We start from the raw sequence: 17,237 nt of genomic DNA, 5'->3' as shown, positions 1-17,237 counted from the left end.
TAGTTTGATTGTAGAAATCACATCCCTTCAGCCTGCAAATGTGATAACGGCCCAAGAGACAGTGAGGCCTAGATTCATAGATAATCCCCTCTCCCCCATCCTATATGTAACTGGAGTCAACAGCAGCTGGAGGAAAATGGCAAGAACTTGGAATCAAGATTAGGTTAGAATAACACTGCTGTAGACAGTTTATCAGCTCTTCAGCATACGTCTGTTTTCCTTGAAGGATGAGCCTTTAGAAACCTCTGACAATAAAGTTTATTTTACACCCATTCCCTTGCCTATGATTTTTTCATACAAATCACAATTATAAAACTTTCTTGCTCCAGCTAAAAGCAGGAAACTCAATCATGAATATGTTCACTAAATATATACCACAGAATGATAACAACCAGTCTGAATGCATCACTTGATTCCAAAATTAAATGTTAGCGCTCAGGGGTGCAACTACATGGATCTCCAACTCTGGAAGCCACAGGCAACATATTCCTGTTTCTATGCAGGGAAACAGATCTATAAGCAGGGCGGCAGTCTCACACATGTACATTCCTGGGAAACCCAAGGAAACAATGATAGTGACGCAGGGCAGGCAAGCCCCGAAACTGAAAGAGTTTTGCTAATGTCACGATTGGCTTTCTATGTTATTTGAAGACTGAGATCTCCATGAGGAGTGAAGATAGGTAATGCCTAAGGCTGAGGCATGACCTCACTGGGTCACCTTAGCTGTGAAGTGAGGTCAGTTGTCACCTTGCAAACCTTTTGGTAATCCAAATCTTGGAATGATTTCTTAAAGAATTTAGACACTTCCAGTACTTTTCCTGTCCTTGTGGGGAAAGCATCTATCCACCTGGTGAAAGTGTCTATAAACACTAGCAAATCTTGTAGTCCCCTGTAAGGTGGCATCTGGGTTAAGTCTGTCTGCCAGTCTTCACCATGGTATGTTCCTTGGTGTTCTATAGGTTTAAGCAGGGATCAGGGTATGGGGTGGCTTCCTGAGTGGTAACACTTTTTATAGTTTGGAACAGTCCCTTCTGCAAGAATATTTAGGAAACTAATTTAAATGGAAAATCCTGTCCCAAATGTGAGGAATCATGAAAATGTTTAATTATTTCCCATCTGTCAGCCTCAGGAATAGAGTTTGTTCTTTTCTAGCAACCATCCAGAGGGGTCTCCCTGGAAGCCTTTTACTCAGTCCCTTTAATTTCCTTAGGGGTATAGTATGGTGTCACTGACACGGATGCAGTACCTGGTAGTAGTGCAGCAGCTTGAAATACCAGGGTTTCCTTAGCTGTGGCCTCAGCTGCTCTTTCCACCAGGGAATTTCCTCTAAAAATAAAAGTGTCTCCCTTCTGGTGTCCCCTGCAGTGAGTAATTGTTATTTCTTTGGGAGTTGGACAGCATCTAAAAGTTCCAAGATCTGAGTAAAGTTGTATGGGGGATCCCTTGGTTCTTGATAGTCCCCTTTCCTTCCCTATGGCTGCATGAGCATGGAGCACCAGGAACCCACATTTAGAGTCAGTCAACACATTGACTCTTGAGGTTTTGGTTTTTCTCTTCTTTTTTTGAAACGGAGTCTTGCTGTGTCACCCAGGCTGGAGTGTAATGGCATGATCTCAGCTCACTGCAATCTCAGCTCACTGCAAACTCAGGGATTCTCATGCCCCAGCCTCCCAAGTAGCTGGGATTACAGGCGCCCCCCACCACACCCGGCTCATTTTTGTATTTTTAGTAGAGACGGGGTTTCGCCATGTTGGCTAGGCCGGTCTCGAACTCCCAACCTCAGGTGACCCAACCGCCTTGGCCTCCCAAAGTGCTGGGATTACAGGGGTGAGCCACCGTGTCCAGCTTAAGTCTTTTCATGGTTGGAAGGCCCTAATTAGAGCAGCTAATTCTGCTTTTGGAACAGAAGTCTGAGAAGGTAAACCCTTGGCCTCAATGACTTCTTGTTGGCTAATTTTCCTTTCTTACTCCCTCATGAATATAGCTATTTCCATCTCTAAACCACTCAACATTTGGGTTAGACAAGAGCTTGTCTTCAAGGTTGGGCCTTCTAGAGTAGAGCTCTTCCGTGGTTTCCACACAGGAGTCAATGAGTTGGGGATCTGCTTCTTGAGACGTGAGGTGCAGCAACAGAGTAGCAGGGTTTAAAAATCAGCATACTTTCAGGGTAACATCTGGGGTGTCAAGCAGAAGGGTCTGATATTTAAGTAACTGGCCCCCTGTTAGCCATTGGTGTACTTTTGCCTCTAGGACCCTCTGTACTGTACTTCATGGGGTGGCAGAGGGTGGGGGTGGGGTGGTATGGCATCTAATTGTGGTCCCAAGGTAAACTTAGCGGTTTCTTCTAACCATAGAGTGATGGTAGCCACAGATCTCAAGCTTCTTAGTCACCTAGCTGCCACCTGGTCTAGCTGTTTAGAGAAATAAGCCACTGGTCCAAAGCAATTCCTCAGCCTTTGAGTTAGAACATTCGAAGCTGTCCCTTGTTATTCATCCACATAGAGGGTGAAAGGTTTTTCTAAGTTCGAGAGTCCTGAGGCAAGGGATGTCCCTGGCTTTTCTTTTAAGGCTAAGAATGCCTTTTGACAGGTTCTAAGCTCTGCCTCCTGGGTTCACACCATTCTCCCGCCTCAGCCTCCTGAGTAGCTGGGACTACAGGCGCCTGCCACCACATCCAGCTAGTTTTTTTGTATTTTTAGTAGAGACAGGGTTTCACCGTGTTAGCCAGGATGGTCTCGATCTCCTGACCTCCTGATCTACCCACCTCGGCCTCCCAAAGTGCTGGGATTACAGACGTGAGCCACCACACCCGGCCAACAAGTTTTTTTTTTAAATGAACAGAGCATCAGTGAATGATAGTGCAAGTTTAAGACACCTAATAGACAAGTTAAAGGAGTCCTCCAGGCAGAAGGAAACTGACACGGGATGAAAATCTGGATGAAAAAAAAAAGACACTAGAAATGACATCTACAAAGGCAAATATATAATTTTAACATCTGACTGTTTAGCCAGGCACGATGGCTCTCGCCTGGAATCCCGGCACTTTGGGCGGCCAAGGAAGGCGGATAACTTGAGGCCAGGAGTTCGAGACCAGCCTGGCCAATATGGTGAACCTTCCTCTCTACTAAAAATTCAAAAATTAGTCAGATATGGTGGCCCAAGCCTGTAATCTCTGCTACTCAGGAGTCTGAGTCAGGAGAATCGCTCGAACCCGGAAAGCAGAGGTTGCAGTGAGCCAAAACTGAGCCACTGCACTCCAGCCTGTCCAACAGAGTGAGACTTGTCTTAAAAACACCACCAACAACAACAAAAAAACAAAAACAAACAAACAAAAACACATCTGTCTCTTGAAACAAAAGTAATAGAGATGGATTGTAAGGTTTATAACAGGTGTAAAGTAAAATGCATGACAATAGCATAAAGGCAGGGGGAGGAGTCATGTGAAGAGGTATGATGCCACTTGAAGGCAGACTGTGATGGGTTAATTTTTGTGGAAAGCAAGGCAGAATTTTTGAAGTTTGTTTCTTCAAATACTTTCCGATTCCCGTACATACAAGCTAGTTTGTTCTGCAGAGATCTTATTTTCTAGGAGACTCGGAGGGGGTCCTTCTGCTGTCTGTCCTCATGGGATGCACAAGACACAAGGAAACAGTCTTTCACTTTTAAATACAGTGATAGGTCTGAGGAGATAGATAAAATTGCAATTATTTTTTTTTAATGAGATGGGATTCTCACTGGTCTTGAACCTCTGAGCTCAGTGGAGGCTTCCCCTATGTCAGCCTATCAAAGCGCTGGGATTAATAGGCGTGAGGCACTGCGCCTGGTCACAACCACCAACATTTAAAATCACGTCCTGGGTGGTCTCGAACCACCAACGCTTCCGGTTAACAGCCGAACACGCTAACCGATTGCGCCACAGAGACAACCTCAATTGCTTGCTTTCATCTGTATATAGATTAAGCAATCACTGAACCCTAGGAGTTGCCATTCGCCTTCTGCGGGACAACTGTGGAGACTACAAAGCTTCACAAAACCGGAGAGGCTGAGTCGACTGATCGTGTTGTTGCACGATAGAAACGTGTGCATTGCGTGACTCTGAAGCCAGAAGGGCGGACGAATGGCCTTCACCCTGCGTTCACCCTCGCCTGCTTCAGAAGCCAGTGCCTCTGGAAATGCCTGGATCTGCGACCCCAGCCTGAGCCAAGTAGGGCCCAAGGGAAGCTGAACTCCCCGACGGCTCTCACGGTAGCTCTTTCTGTTCTTTTGCGCCGCCTTCAGGCAATCATCTGTTCCGCTTGCTCTCCCTTTACTCAACTCGGCTTCAGTAGATGGGGTCGGTGGGGCGGGAGCGGGAAAGAGGCAGGGGAGTCAAAAGGGAAAACGTGAAAAGGAGGAGGGAGAAGCAGGGGAGACCAGGACTAGACAATGGGACAGCCCAGGATGCCCGTGCAGAGGGCACCGGCTGGATGCAGAGAAGATGGGACATGTATCAGAATGGAGAGGGGGAAATGGGGAGAAGATGTGAGAGAAAATCACAAGAACCTGTAGCTGCCCAAGAATCAAGAAGTAAAAATCGCATAATGTTTTTACGTTAATAAAAAAAATCGGGGGGACAAGGGGCGGTGGCTCACGCCTGTAATCCCAGCACTTTGGGAGGCGGAGGTGGGTGGATCACTCACTTGAAGTCAGGAGTTCGAGACCAGCCGGGCCAACATGGTGAAAGCCCGTCTCTAACACAAATACAAAAATTAGCTGGGCGTGGTGGTGCACGTTTGTAGTCTCAGCTACTGAGGAGGCTGAGGCAGGAGAATCGCTTGAACCTAAGAGGCGGAGGTAGCAGTGAGCCGAGATCGTGCCGCTGCCCTCCAGCCTGGGCGACAAAGCGAAATTCTGTCTCTCAAAAAAATATATAAATAAATGATAGAGGGGTGGGGAAGCAAAACGACGGGCAGTAGGTGTGGGGCGCCTTGGGATTCTCTAGTGGTTAGTAGTCTGCGTTGTGCCTGCAGCAACCTCTGTTCTAATCCGAATCCTGGTACAGTCAGACTCTATCTTGGACCCACTGGGGCGAACCCACGTGTCTTTTGGTTTGCTTTGGATTCCTGCACCAGCTGCGGCCTTTATCTGCAGCCAGAAAGCCGGAAAGCAGGGTTTACCGCCGGCCCCACAGCGCCATACTGTCTGGGGAAAAGAAGGAAACCCAAGAGTACACAAACAGTGGCCCAAAGAGAAACCTTCCAAGTGCTCTATGCCTCACCTTTTAGCAGAAAATATCAAGCAACTCTCAATCTAGCTGGTCTGTACCTTCCACGAATGAAATAATGTATTTATTGCAGTCTTTCTGGTTGAGATATTTCAAATATTTGGTGGAGCTTTTAATGAGAGAGACACTCTCCAGTGTGGAAGAAATAAAAGAGGGGATGTGAAGACGAGGCGACTTTAGGACAGAAAAAAAAAAAGAGACAAGGAAGCCATGTAAACGTTTTCGGGTGGGCGTGAGGCGTTGTCAGTCTTGAACCCCTTTGTGTCAGGTAAAGAGCTCAGCCTCTTCTAGCACAAACACCGTTTCCCACATGGAGGAAATCACAGGGATCAGCAACTCTAGAGTGCGATGAAGAAGCTTCACTCTGGGAGAACCGCCTTCGTGACCACGGTGTCTCCCCTGCCAGGTAAGTGGAAATGAGCACATGGCCTGCAGGGACAGCACAGCCTCCTCGCCCTGGCCGGTCGCTCAGGGTCACCACCCTCCCCACTGCGGCCCCTCGCCAGTCTTCCAAACCACTCTCCACCAAAGATTCCACCGACAGTCACCCCACAAGACAACCCAGGCCGCCTCTCAGCAGCGGCTCCCGCCCCGCAGCCACCGCGCCCTCTCACCCCCCTGCGGTTGTTCACGCCGCCTCTGCCGAGTCTGCGCACTTCACCTCCCTGGCTTCCGCTCTCCCCTGAGCTTACAGTGCACGCGGGGTTCTTCCGAACCCCTCTTGGGAGTACTGAATGGAAAAGGGGGAGCGTGCGCAAGTGGTTGGTAGAGTGTAGACATCGTGGGATTTGACTGTGGTGCCATCGCTTCGACGTCCTAGTGCTGATTTTTCCACCTGCCTTCTGTTTAGGGCACCGGCAGCAGTTTTCCATCTGTGCCTACTCCACCTGCTGTCCTTGTTGGGTCAGCGAACATCGCCTCCCTCTACCGCTCAATCAGCAAACGGGACCGCCCTCGAGGACGTCACCCGCCGCTCACCCCCCTAACAAATTCACGGGCATCGCCTCCCGTCGCCTCTTCCCAAGGCCTAACGAGCGACTTCGCTGGCAACGGAGGTGAGGAGGCTCCGCTGACTGGCTGGTGCCCGTGTCCGGGGCTGCCACAAACGCCATGACTTGGCTTGGCCTCTCTCTTAATTATTCGCAGCTCAGCCCGATGGGCGTCTCCGGGGTGGCAACGGGAAAGAAGGTGGGCTTAGTGGGTGCAGCTCCACAGGGGCTGGCATCTCTGCCCGGCTGTGTACACCGGAGCGAGACGCTCAGTCGCTCTCTAAAGCTGCTTCCGCGGATGACGGACACGGAGATAAATAGGAGCGGTGGGTCATGAGAGGTGGTCCACCAGCACTTGCCCTCCTTCGCCCGGCTTTATCCCCGCTGCGTAGACTCTTCTGCCTCTGGCCCTTGGAGCAGGCCGGCTGACAGCGTAGTGAAGGAAGATTCCTGCGGGAGGGCGCCCAGTGTAAAAGGATTCCCTGACCGGGAATCGAACCCGGGCCGCGGCGGTGAAAGCGCCGAATCCTAGCCACTAGACCACCAGGGACACACAAAAGGGAGCTTTCTCTCCCTTCTTCCGTCAGAAGCGACAGCTTCCCTGAGCCCTGGGAGGACTTGGGCCTTGTGAGGGTCTTTCTTTGCTCCTGGAGTCTCTCACAAGGCCATTCCCTCCCTGCTTTCTTCAAAAAAAGAGCCTGCAAGCGACACACCGAGGGCTCCGAGAGGGACACCGAGGCCACGAGTCCCGAGTCCTGGAGCGAGTTGCAGCGACCCGGCCGCAGCTCACCACTGAACTAGAGATGCGCCTTTGCGAGGTGGCAGCAAGTGACCAGCCGGTCGTGGGTCGCCAGGTCCGGAGCCGCGCACCAGGTTGCCAGGAGGAGAGGGGAGCCCGGAAGCGCCCGGGGTGAGACGGCGGCACCCTCTGTATCATAAAGGACCCAGACGCCAGCACCCTCAACATCATAAGGAATCCGACGGATGCAGAAACCGAGACCGGCTGGATGGGAAACTCCAGGAAGGCTCCGGGGCCCTCAACTGGTCTCCGACCTTCCCCTGCAACCTGTGACACCTGCCATTTTCCCATCTTAGGCGATGGCAACGCCACCCTTCCGTTTGCTCCGGGCAAAACTTCGAGACTTCCCTCTGACGCTGGAGTTTTTTCCTCAGATCCAAGAGCCAACTGGTCATCAATTCGTCATTTCCCATCGGCTAAGTGCGTGGGCATTGAGCTACACGCGAGTCTCTCCACTTCTGCGGAATGGCTACTTCGGGGTAGGGGAGGGGCCCTCCAGTGGATTGTAAGGTGTTTAGCAGCAGCCGTCGCCTCCGCTGACGAGATAGATGCCAGGGGGTGAGCATTCTCCCTCCCCGCTTACCCTAGTCGTGACCTAGTGTCCCAGCGTGGAGGTGAGAGGCGTGTAAGGGCGAAGTTGCCCCCTCTTGAGAACCACTGATGCGCGTTGTCCTGCTGTCTGAGCTTGTGCAGAGGACTCTCCAGATGAAGGCTCAGGGGTCCATCCAGCTTGAGACCCCCTCGCTCCCCCGCACAGTCGGACCTTAGGATTGGAGGCTTTTAACATCTCTACATGAGATTCGAAACCTTTAGGTCTTTTCTTCCGTTCTGTCCTCCAAATCAGCCTCTTCCGAGCCTATTGAGCAGGGCCAGCCAGGCAGAGGGCTGGGTTCGCTCAACGAGGCTCCTCTTGGCCCTCCTGGAGCTTCAGGCCTCTTTCGGTTGCAGAGAAGCTTTATGGGTCACTTCCTTCGGCATCCCCGGGGGCAGGTTTGCGGTGCCCGGGGAAGAAGAGGGTTTGACTGCGGTTCTCGACCCCCGGCGACCAACCTCCACCCCGGTGGGCGCGCTCTTCCAGGCTCCTGCTTGTCCCACTCGCCGGGAGTTAGGTCTCGGGTCAGCCTGAGCTCCAGAGATGCCCAGGCCCGGAAGAACACGTAGGGGAAACCAGCTGCTCACTTTGGTCTTGTCCGCAACGGACCTCTTTCTGCCAGGAAAGAAAGGCGGCGAGTCCTGTCCTGTTGGGTAGGCGGAAGAGAGATCAAAGAGAAGACAAGAAAAATCCTGGGAGGTTTCCGGATCTAAAGTTACCATGAAGTCGACCTAACCTTCTCTGGAGGTTCTCCCAGTCCTCCCGTGGCTGGCGATGGTGAATCGAGTTTCCGTCTCCAGTTTGTCAAGGCGGACAAAGCCGACACAATGGGCCTGTCCACTATCTTCTTTCATATACACAAAATGTCAGCTTTTCCTGTTTCTAACTGGCAACATCCCGCCTGATAACCAGCTTAGCAAATTAGAGACTCTCCATGGGATTCCATCTGTGTCTTAGTTCGGGCTTCTCTAAAACTGTACCATAAACTGGGTGGCTGATTCACAACAGAAATTGATTTCTCACAGTTCTGGAGGTTGGAAGTCCGAGATCAAGGTGCCGACATGGTAGGGTTATGGTGAGGGCCTTTGTTCTGGTTGTAGACTGCCACGTCCTCATTGTATCCTCAGGGGGCAGAAAGAGGGCGAGACAGCTCCCCGGGGTCCCTTTTATAAGGGCATTAGTCCCATTCAGACTAATGGGACTAAATCCAGACTCTGTGCTGAGTGTTGTGGATTTTTTGCATGTCCATCCTCCCAGCAGACAACTGGAGATGTATTGTCCCCAGAGGGTACAATAGAGAATCTTCCGTCACAAGTCAGCAACCAGCATATGTGAGTGACAGCATGTGTCCCACTCAGAAATGAGAGTGTATTAGTCCGTTTTCACGCTGCTGACAAATACATAACATAGTCCGGGATGAAAAAGAGGTTTAATTGGACTTACATTTCCATATGACTGGGGAGGCCTCAGAATCATGGCGGGAGGGAAAAGGCACTTCTTACAAGGCAGCAGCAAGAGAAAATGAGGAAGAAGCCAAAGCAGAAACCCCTGAGAAACCCATCAGATAGTGAGACTTACTCGCTATCAGGAGAATAGCACAGGAAAGACCCGCCCCCATGATTCAATTACCTCCTCCTAGGTCCCTCCCACAACACATGGGAATTCTGGGAGATACAATTCAAGTTGAGATTTGGGTGAGGGCACGGCCAAACCATGTCAGAAAGGGATGAAGTGACAGCATATCTTGATGTGTGTGATGGTTTTATGAGTTATTACCTATTTCAAAAATTATTGCAATGTGTAGAAAAGAACAAGGACTTGTACTATCTGACTTTAAGGCTTACTATAAGCTATTACAGACAAGGCATCAGGAGTGACAAGTAGATAAACAGACTGAGTTCAGAGACTTGAAACTGATCCACAGCTATACAGTCAATAAATGGGTTTTCAATAAAAGCAGTTCAATAAAAGAAAATAAATCATTTCAATTAATGGACTTTTATATGGATGTGGGAAGACTAACAATGTTATTTTCCCCCCCACTACACACACAGGTACATTACACACCAAAACCTAAAAGTTAAAGATATAAAGCATTTCAAGGATACTTTGTGACTTGTTGGAAGGCAAAGATTAGCCTACCAATAAGCAGGACACAAAAAATACATATATAAGAAAGACATGATAAATGAGACTTCATCAACATTAGCCACACCTTCTCATCAAAAGATACCACTAAGAAAGTGAAAAGGCAAGCAAGCCACAGACAGAGAGAAAATATCCACAAAACATATCTGAACTCCACACCCTGCAGTTATAATTAATAATATATTATTATTATATATTAGTTATAATAATATATTATATATATTAATATATATAATATATTAATATTAATATATATAATATATATTATATATAAATATATATTAATTATATATATTATATAATATATTATATATATAATATATAATATATATAATTAATATATATTATATATATTAATATATATAATATATTATATATTATTAATTATATATATAATTAATATAATATATTAATATATATAATAATATTAGTTATAATCTGAACTCCACACCCTGCAGTTAAAGAGGCCTGAAGCTCCAGGAGGGCCAAGAGGAGCCTCGTTGAGTGAACCCAGCCCTCTGCCTGGCTGGCCCTGGTCAACAGGCTCGGAAGAGGCCGATTTGGAGGACAGAACGGAAGAAAAGACCTAAAGGTTTCGAATCTCATGACGTAGAGATGTTAAAAACCTCCAATCCTAAGGTCCGACTGTGCGGGGGAGCGAGGGGGTCTCAAGTTGGATGGACCCCTGAGCCTTCATCTGGAGAGTCCTCCGCACAAGCTCAGAGCAGGACAACGCGCATCAGTGGTTCTCAAGAGGGGGCAACTTCGCCCTTACACGCCTCTCCCATCCCCGCTGGGACACTAGGTCACGAATGGGGGAAGCGGGGAGGGAGAATGTTAACCCCCTGACATCTATCTAGTCAGCGGAGGCGACGGCTGCTGCTAAACACCTTACTATCCACTGGAGGGCCCCTCCCCTACCCCAAGGTAGCCATTCCGCAGAGGTGGAGAGACTCGCGTGTAGCTCAATGCCCACGCACTTAGCCGATGGGAAATGACGAATTGATGACCAGTTGGCTCTTGGATCTGAGGAAAAAACTCCAGCGTCAGAGGGAACTCTCGAAGAATTGCCCGGAGCAAACGGAAGGGTGGCGTTGCCATCGCCTAAGATGGGAAAATGGCAGGTGTCACAGGTTGCAGGGGAAGGTTGGAGACCAGTTGAGGGCCCCAGAGCCTTCCTGGAAAGAGTTCCCCATCCAGCCCGTCTCGGTTTCCGCATCCGTCGGATTCCTTATGATGTTGAGGGTGCTGGCGTCTGGGTCCTTTATGATATAGAGGGTGCCCCCGTCTCACCCCGGGCGCCTCCGCGCTCCCGCCTCCTCCTGGCAACCTGGAGCGCGGCTCCGGACCTGGCGACCCACGACCGGCTGGTCACTTGCTGCCACCTCGCAAAGGCGCATCTCTAGTCCAGTGGTGAGCTGCGGCCGGGTCGCTGCAACTCGCTCCAGGACTCGGGACTCGTGGCCTTGGTGTCCCTCGCGGAGCCCTCGGTGTGTCGCCTGCAGGTTCTTTTTTTTGAAGAAAGCAGGGAGGGAATGGCCTTGTGAGAGACTCCAGGAGCAAAGAGCGACCCTCACAAGGCCCAAGTCCTCCCAGAGCTCAGGGAAGCTGTCGCTTCTGACAGAAAAAGGGAGAGAAAACTCCCTCCTGTGTGTCTCTGGTGGTCTAGTGGCTAGGATTCGGCGCTTTCACCACCACAACCCGGGTTGGATTCCCGGTCAGGGAATTGTTTTACACTGGGCGCCCTCCCGCAGGAATCTTCCTTCACTACGCTGTCAGCCGGCCTGCTCCAAGGGCCAGAAGCAGAACAATCTCCGCAGCGAGGGGCAAAGCCGGGCGAAGGAGGGCAAGTGCTGGTGGACCACCTCTCACGACACACCGCTCCTATTTATCTCCGTGTCCGTCATCCGCGGAAGCAGCTTTAGAGAGTGACTGAGCGTCTCGCTCCGGTGTACACAGCCGGGCAGAGATGCCAGCCCCCATGGAGCTGCACCCAATAAGTCCACCTTCTTTCCCGTCGCCACCCCGGAGGCGCCTATCGCGCTGAGCTGCGAATAACTAAGAGAGAGGCCAAGCCAAGTCGTGGCGTTTGTGGCAGCCCCAGACACGGGCACCAGCCAGTCAGCGGAGCCTCCTCACCTCCGTTGCCAGTGAACGCGCTCGTTAGGCCTTCGGAAGAGGCGACCGGAGGCGATGCCCGCGAATTTGTTAGGGGGGTGAGCGGCGGGTGACGTCCTCGAGGGCGGTCCCGTTTGCTGATTGAGCGGTAGAGGGAGGCGATGTTCGCTGACCCAACAAGGACAGCAGGTGGAGTAGGCACAGATGGAAAACTGCTGCCGGTGCCCTAAGCAGAAGGCAGGTGGAAAAATCAGCACTAGGACGTTGAAGTGATGGTACCACAGTCCAATCCCACGATGTCTACACTCTACCAAGCACTTGCGCACGCTCCCCTTTTTCCATTCAGTACTCCCAAGAGGGGTTCGGAAGAACCCCGAGTCCACTGTAAGCTCAGGGGAGAGAGGGAGCCAGGGAGGTGAAGTGCGTAGACTTGGCAGAGGCGTCGTGCAGAACCGCGGGGGTGGGGGTGAGAGGGCGCGGTGGCTGCGGGGCGGGAGCCGCTGCTGAGAGGCGGCCTGGGTTGTCTTGTGGGGTGACTGTCGGTGGAATCTTTGGTGGAGAGTGGTTTGGAAGAATGGCCAGGGGCAGCAGTGGGGAGGGTGGTGACCCTGAGCGACCGGCCAGGGCGAGGAGGCTGTGCTGTCCCTGCAGGCCATGTGCTCATTTCCACTTACCTGGCAGGGAGAGACCGTGGTCACGAAGGCGGTTCTCCCAGAGTGAAGCTTCTTCATCGCACTCTAGAGTTGCTGATCCCTGTGATTTCCTCCATGTGGGAAACGGTGTTTGTGCTAGAAGAGGCTGCGCACTTTACCTGACACAACGGGGTTCAAGACTGACATCGCCTCACCCCCACCCGAAAACGTTTACATGGCTTCCTTGTCTCTTTTTTTTTTCTGTCCTAAAGTCGCCTCATCTTCACATCCCCTCATTTTTTCTTCCACACTTGAGAGTGTCTCTCTCATTAAAAGCTCCACCAAATATTTGAAATATCTCAACCAGAAAGACTGCAATAAATACATTATTTCATTCGTGAAAGCTACAGTCCAGCTAGGTTGAGAGTTGCTTGATATTTTCTGCTAAAAGGTGAGGCATAGAGCACTTGGAAGGTTTCCCTTTGGGCCACTGTTTGTGTACTCTTGGGTTTCCTTCTTTTCCCCAGACAGTATGGCGCTGTGGGGCCGGCGGTAAACCCTGCTTTCCGGCTTTCTGGCTGCAGATAAAGGCCGCAGCTGGTGCAGGAATCCAAAGCAAACCAAAAGACACGTGGGTTCGCCCCAGTGGGTCCAAGATAGAGTCTGACTGTACCAGGATTCGGATTAGAACAGAGGTTGCTACAGGCACAACGCAGACTACTAACCGCTAGAGAATCCCAAGGCGCCCCACACCTACTGCCCATCGTTTTGCTTCCCCACCCCTCTATTATTTATTTATATATTTTTTTGAGAGACAGAATTTCGCTTTCTCGCCCAGGCTGGAGGGCAGTGGCACGATCTCGGCTCACTGCTACCTCCGCCTCTTAGGTTCAAGCGATTCTCCTGCCTCAGCCTCCTGAGTAGCTGAGACTACAAACGTGCGCCACCACGCCCAGCTAATTTTTGTACTTGTAGTAAAGACGGTCTTTCACCATGTTGGCCTGGCTGGTCTCGAACTCCTGACTTCAAGTGAGTGATCCACCCACCTCCGCCTCCCAAAGTGCTGGGATTACAGGCGTGAGCCTCTGGCCCTGGTCCCCCCGATTTTTTTTGTTAATGTAAAAACGTTATGCGATTTTTACTTCTTGATTCTTGGGCAGCTACAGGTTCTTGTGATTTTCTCTCACATCTTCTCCCCATTTCCCTCTCTCCATTCTGATACATGTCCCATCTTCTCTGCATCCAGCCGGTGCCCTCTGCACGGGCATCCTGGGCTGTCCCATTGTCTAGTCCTTGTCTCCCCTGCTTCTCCCTCCTCCTTTTCACGTTTTCCCTTTTGACTCCCCTGCCTCTTTCCCGTTCCCGCCCCACCGACCCCATCTACTGAAGCCGAGTTGAGTGAAGAGAGAGCAAGCGGAACAGATGATTGCCTGAAGGCGGCGCAAAAGAACAGAAAGAGCTACCGTGAGAGCCGTCGGGGAGTTCAGCTTCCCTTGGGCCCCACTTGGCTCAGGCTGGGGTCGCAGATCCAGGCATTTCCAGAGGCACTGGCTTCTGAAGCAGGCGAGGGTGAACGCAGGGTGAAGGCCATTCGTCCGCCCTTCTGGCTTCAGAGTCACGCAATGCACGCGTTTCTAATGTACAGCAAGACGATTAGTCGACTCCGCCTCTCCGGTTTTCCGAAGCTTTGTAGTCTGCACAGTTGTCCCGCAGAAAGCGAATGGCAACCCCTAGGGTTTAGTGATTGCTTAATATATATAGAGATGAAAGTAAGTAATAGAGGTTGTCTCTGTGGCGCAGTCGCTTAGCGCGTTCGGCTCTTAACCGGAAGGTTGGTGGTTCGAGACCACCCAGGGACGTGGTTTTAAATGTTGGTGGTTGTGGCCAGGTGCAGTGCCTCACGCCTATTAATCCCAACACTTTGATAGGCCGATGTAGGGGAAGCCACCACAGAGCTCAGAAGTTCAAGACCAGTGAGAATCCCATCTCATTTAAAAAAAAAATTGCAGCTGTATCTATCTCCTCAGACCTATCACTGTATTTAAAAGTGAAAGACTGTTTCCTTGTGGCTTGTGCATCCCATGAGGACAGACAGCAGAAGGTCCCCTTCCAAGCCTCCTAGAAAATAAGATCTCTGCAGCACAAACTAGCTTGTATGTACGGGAAACAAAGTATTTGAAGAAACAAACTTCAAAAATTCTGCCTTGCTTTCCACAAAAATTAACCCAACACAGTCTGCCTTGAAGTGGCATCATACCTCTTCACATGACTCCTCTCCCTGCCTTTATGCTATTGTCATGCTTTTTACTTTACACCTGTTATAAACCTTACAATCCATCTCTGTTACTTTTGTTTCAAGAGTCAGATGTGTTTTTGTTTGTTTGTTTTTGTTTTTTTGTTGTTGGTGGTGGTGTTTTTAAGACGAGTCTTACTCTATCGGACAGGCTGGAGGGCAGTGGCACAGTCTTGGCTCACTGCAACCTCTGCTTTCTGGGTTCGAATCATTCTCCTGACTCAGACTCCTGAGTAGCAGAGATTACACGCTTGGGCCACCACATCTGACTAATTTTTGAATTTTTCATAGAGAGGAAGGTTCACCATATTGGCCAGGCTGGTCTCGAACTCCTGACCTCAAGTGATCCACCTTCCTCGGCCTCCCAAAGTGCCGGGATTCCAGGTGTGAGCCATCGTGCCCGGCTAAACAGTCAGATGTTAAAATTATATATTTGCCTTTGTAGATGTCATTTCTAGTGTCTTTTATTTTTTCATCCAGATTTTCATCTGGTGTCAGTTTCCTTCTGCCTGGAGGACTCCTTTAACTTCTCTATTAGGTGTCTTAAACTTGCACTATCATTCTCTGATGCTCTGTTCACTAAAAAAAAAAAAAAAAAAAAAATTGTTGGCCGGGTGCGGTGGCTCACGTCTGTAATCCCAGCAATTTGGGAGGCCGAGGCGGATGGATCAGGAGGTCAGGAGATCCAGACCATCCTGGCTAACACTGTGAAATGCCATCTCTACTAAGAATACAAAAATTAGCTGGCCGTGGTGGTGGGCGCCTGTAGTCCCAGCTACTCAGGAGGCTGAGGCGGGAGAATGGTGTGAACCCAGGAGGCGGAGCTTGGAACCTGTCAAAAGGCATTCTTAGCCTTAAAAGAAAAGCCAGGGACATCCCTTGCCTCAGGACTCTCGAACTTACAAAAACCTTTCACCCTCTATGTGGATGAATAACAAGGGACAACTTTGGATGTTCTAACTCAAAGGCAGAGGAATTACTTTGGACCAGTGGCTTATTTCTCTAAACAGCTAGACCAGGTGGCAGCTGGGTGACCAGAAAGCTTGAGATCTGTGGCTACCATCACTCTATTGTTAGAAGAAACCACTAAGTTTACCTTGGGACAACAATTAGATGCTATACCACCCCACCCCCACCCCCTGCCACCCCATGAAGTATAGTACAGAGGGTCCTAGAGGCAAAAGTACACCAATGGCTAACAGAGGGCCAGTTACTTAAATATCAGACCCTTCTGCTTGACACCCCAGATGTTACCCTGAAAGTATGCTGATTTTTAAACCCTACTACTCTGTTGCTGCACCTCACGTCTCAAGAAACAGATCCCCAACTCACTGACTCCTGTGTGGAAACCACGGAAGAGCTCTACTCTAGAAGGCCCAACTTTGAAGACAAGCTCTTGTCTAACCCAAATGTTGAGTGGTTTAGAGATGGAAATAGCTATATTCATGAGGGAGTAAGAAAGGAAGCTTAGCCAACAAGAAATCATTGAGGCCAAGGGTTTACCTTCTCAGACTTGTGCTCCAAAAGCAGAATTAGCTGCCCTAATTAGGACCTTCCAACCATGAAAAGACTTAAGCTGGGCACGGTGGCTCACCCCTGTAATCCCAGCACTATGGGAGGCCAAGGTGGGTGGATCACCTGAGGTTCCTCCCAGGAACCTGGCCTCCCAGGTTCACGCCATTCTCCTGCCTCAGCCTCCAGAGTAGCTGGGACTACAGGTGCCTGCCACCACACCTGGCTAATTGTTTGTAAATTTTTTAGTAGAGATGGGGTTTCACCATGTTAGTCAGGATGGTCTTGATCTCCTGACCTCGTGACCACCCACCTGGGCCTCCTGAAGTGCTGAGATTACATGTGTGAGCCACCATGCCCGGCCCCTGAAGCCTTTCTTTTTAAAAAGCTTCCCCACCTTTATGACTGCCTTCAAGTCTCTGCCAAAACACAACTAACAGTGACTGACTCCCTGCTATAGCAAGCTCAGAATAAATAGCCTTTGCTTTTTTTCATTTGGTTGGTCTTTGTTTATTTGCAGAAGCTTCAATGTAGAGTTGACAAAGACTCCAGTCTTTGACCAAACCTTAGTGGTTTCCTCTGAGCCCTTTTCTCTGTTATTTCTTTGCCTGCCAAGTCCAGTTTTAGGAAAGAATACTGTTGAGTCTAGTTTAGCAAGAGTCCTCGCAACCACCTTTGATAGCTAATCAAGTTCCTCTTAGTCATTTTCCATCCACTGACTTTCTTATCTTGCCAATTGGCTATAATCTTCAACTCCTCCTGCTGTATTCGAGGTTGAGCCCAGTTGTCTGCTGGTCTCTCTTGCCTACTGTAGTACATACAATAACATCTGTCTCATGTTTTTAAGAAGTGTCCAGTGCAGCCCCTCAGAAACTACCTTTGCAAAATTAT

At 50.0% G+C, this 17,237-nt stretch overlaps 2 non-coding genes and 2 pseudogenes across 2 annotated transcripts; 2 read left to right on the top strand and 2 right to left on the bottom strand.

Annotated features, from left to right (window-relative positions):
- Positions 1-5,533: 5,533 nt before the first annotated feature.
- LOC134758080 (uncharacterized) lies at positions 5,534-5,677 on the bottom strand (annotated as a pseudogene).
- Positions 5,678-6,730: 1,053 nt separating this feature from the next.
- TRNAE-UUC (transfer RNA glutamic acid (anticodon UUC)) lies at positions 6,731-6,802 on the bottom strand. The gene has a single exon. It is a non-coding gene; the product is annotated as a tRNA-Glu (tRNA).
- A 3,976-nt stretch (positions 6,803-10,778) lies between these two features.
- On the top strand, positions 10,779-11,723 carry LOC115932723 (uncharacterized; annotated as a pseudogene).
- A 2,603-nt stretch (positions 11,724-14,326) lies between these two features.
- On the top strand, positions 14,327-14,400 carry TRNAN-GUU (transfer RNA asparagine (anticodon GUU)). Its single transcript has one exon. It is a non-coding gene; the product is annotated as a tRNA-Lys (tRNA).
- The last annotated feature ends 2,837 nt before the right edge of the window (positions 14,401-17,237 follow it).

The sequence above is a fragment of the Gorilla gorilla genome, chromosome 1 (assembly GCF_029281585.2).
Source record: "Gorilla gorilla gorilla isolate KB3781 chromosome 1, NHGRI_mGorGor1-v2.1_pri, whole genome shotgun sequence".
In the NCBI taxonomy this organism is placed as follows: domain Eukaryota; kingdom Metazoa; phylum Chordata; class Mammalia; order Primates; family Hominidae; genus Gorilla; species Gorilla gorilla.
Note: the sequence above shows the minus strand (reverse complement) of the source record. Positions and strands in the feature narration are given on the sequence as shown.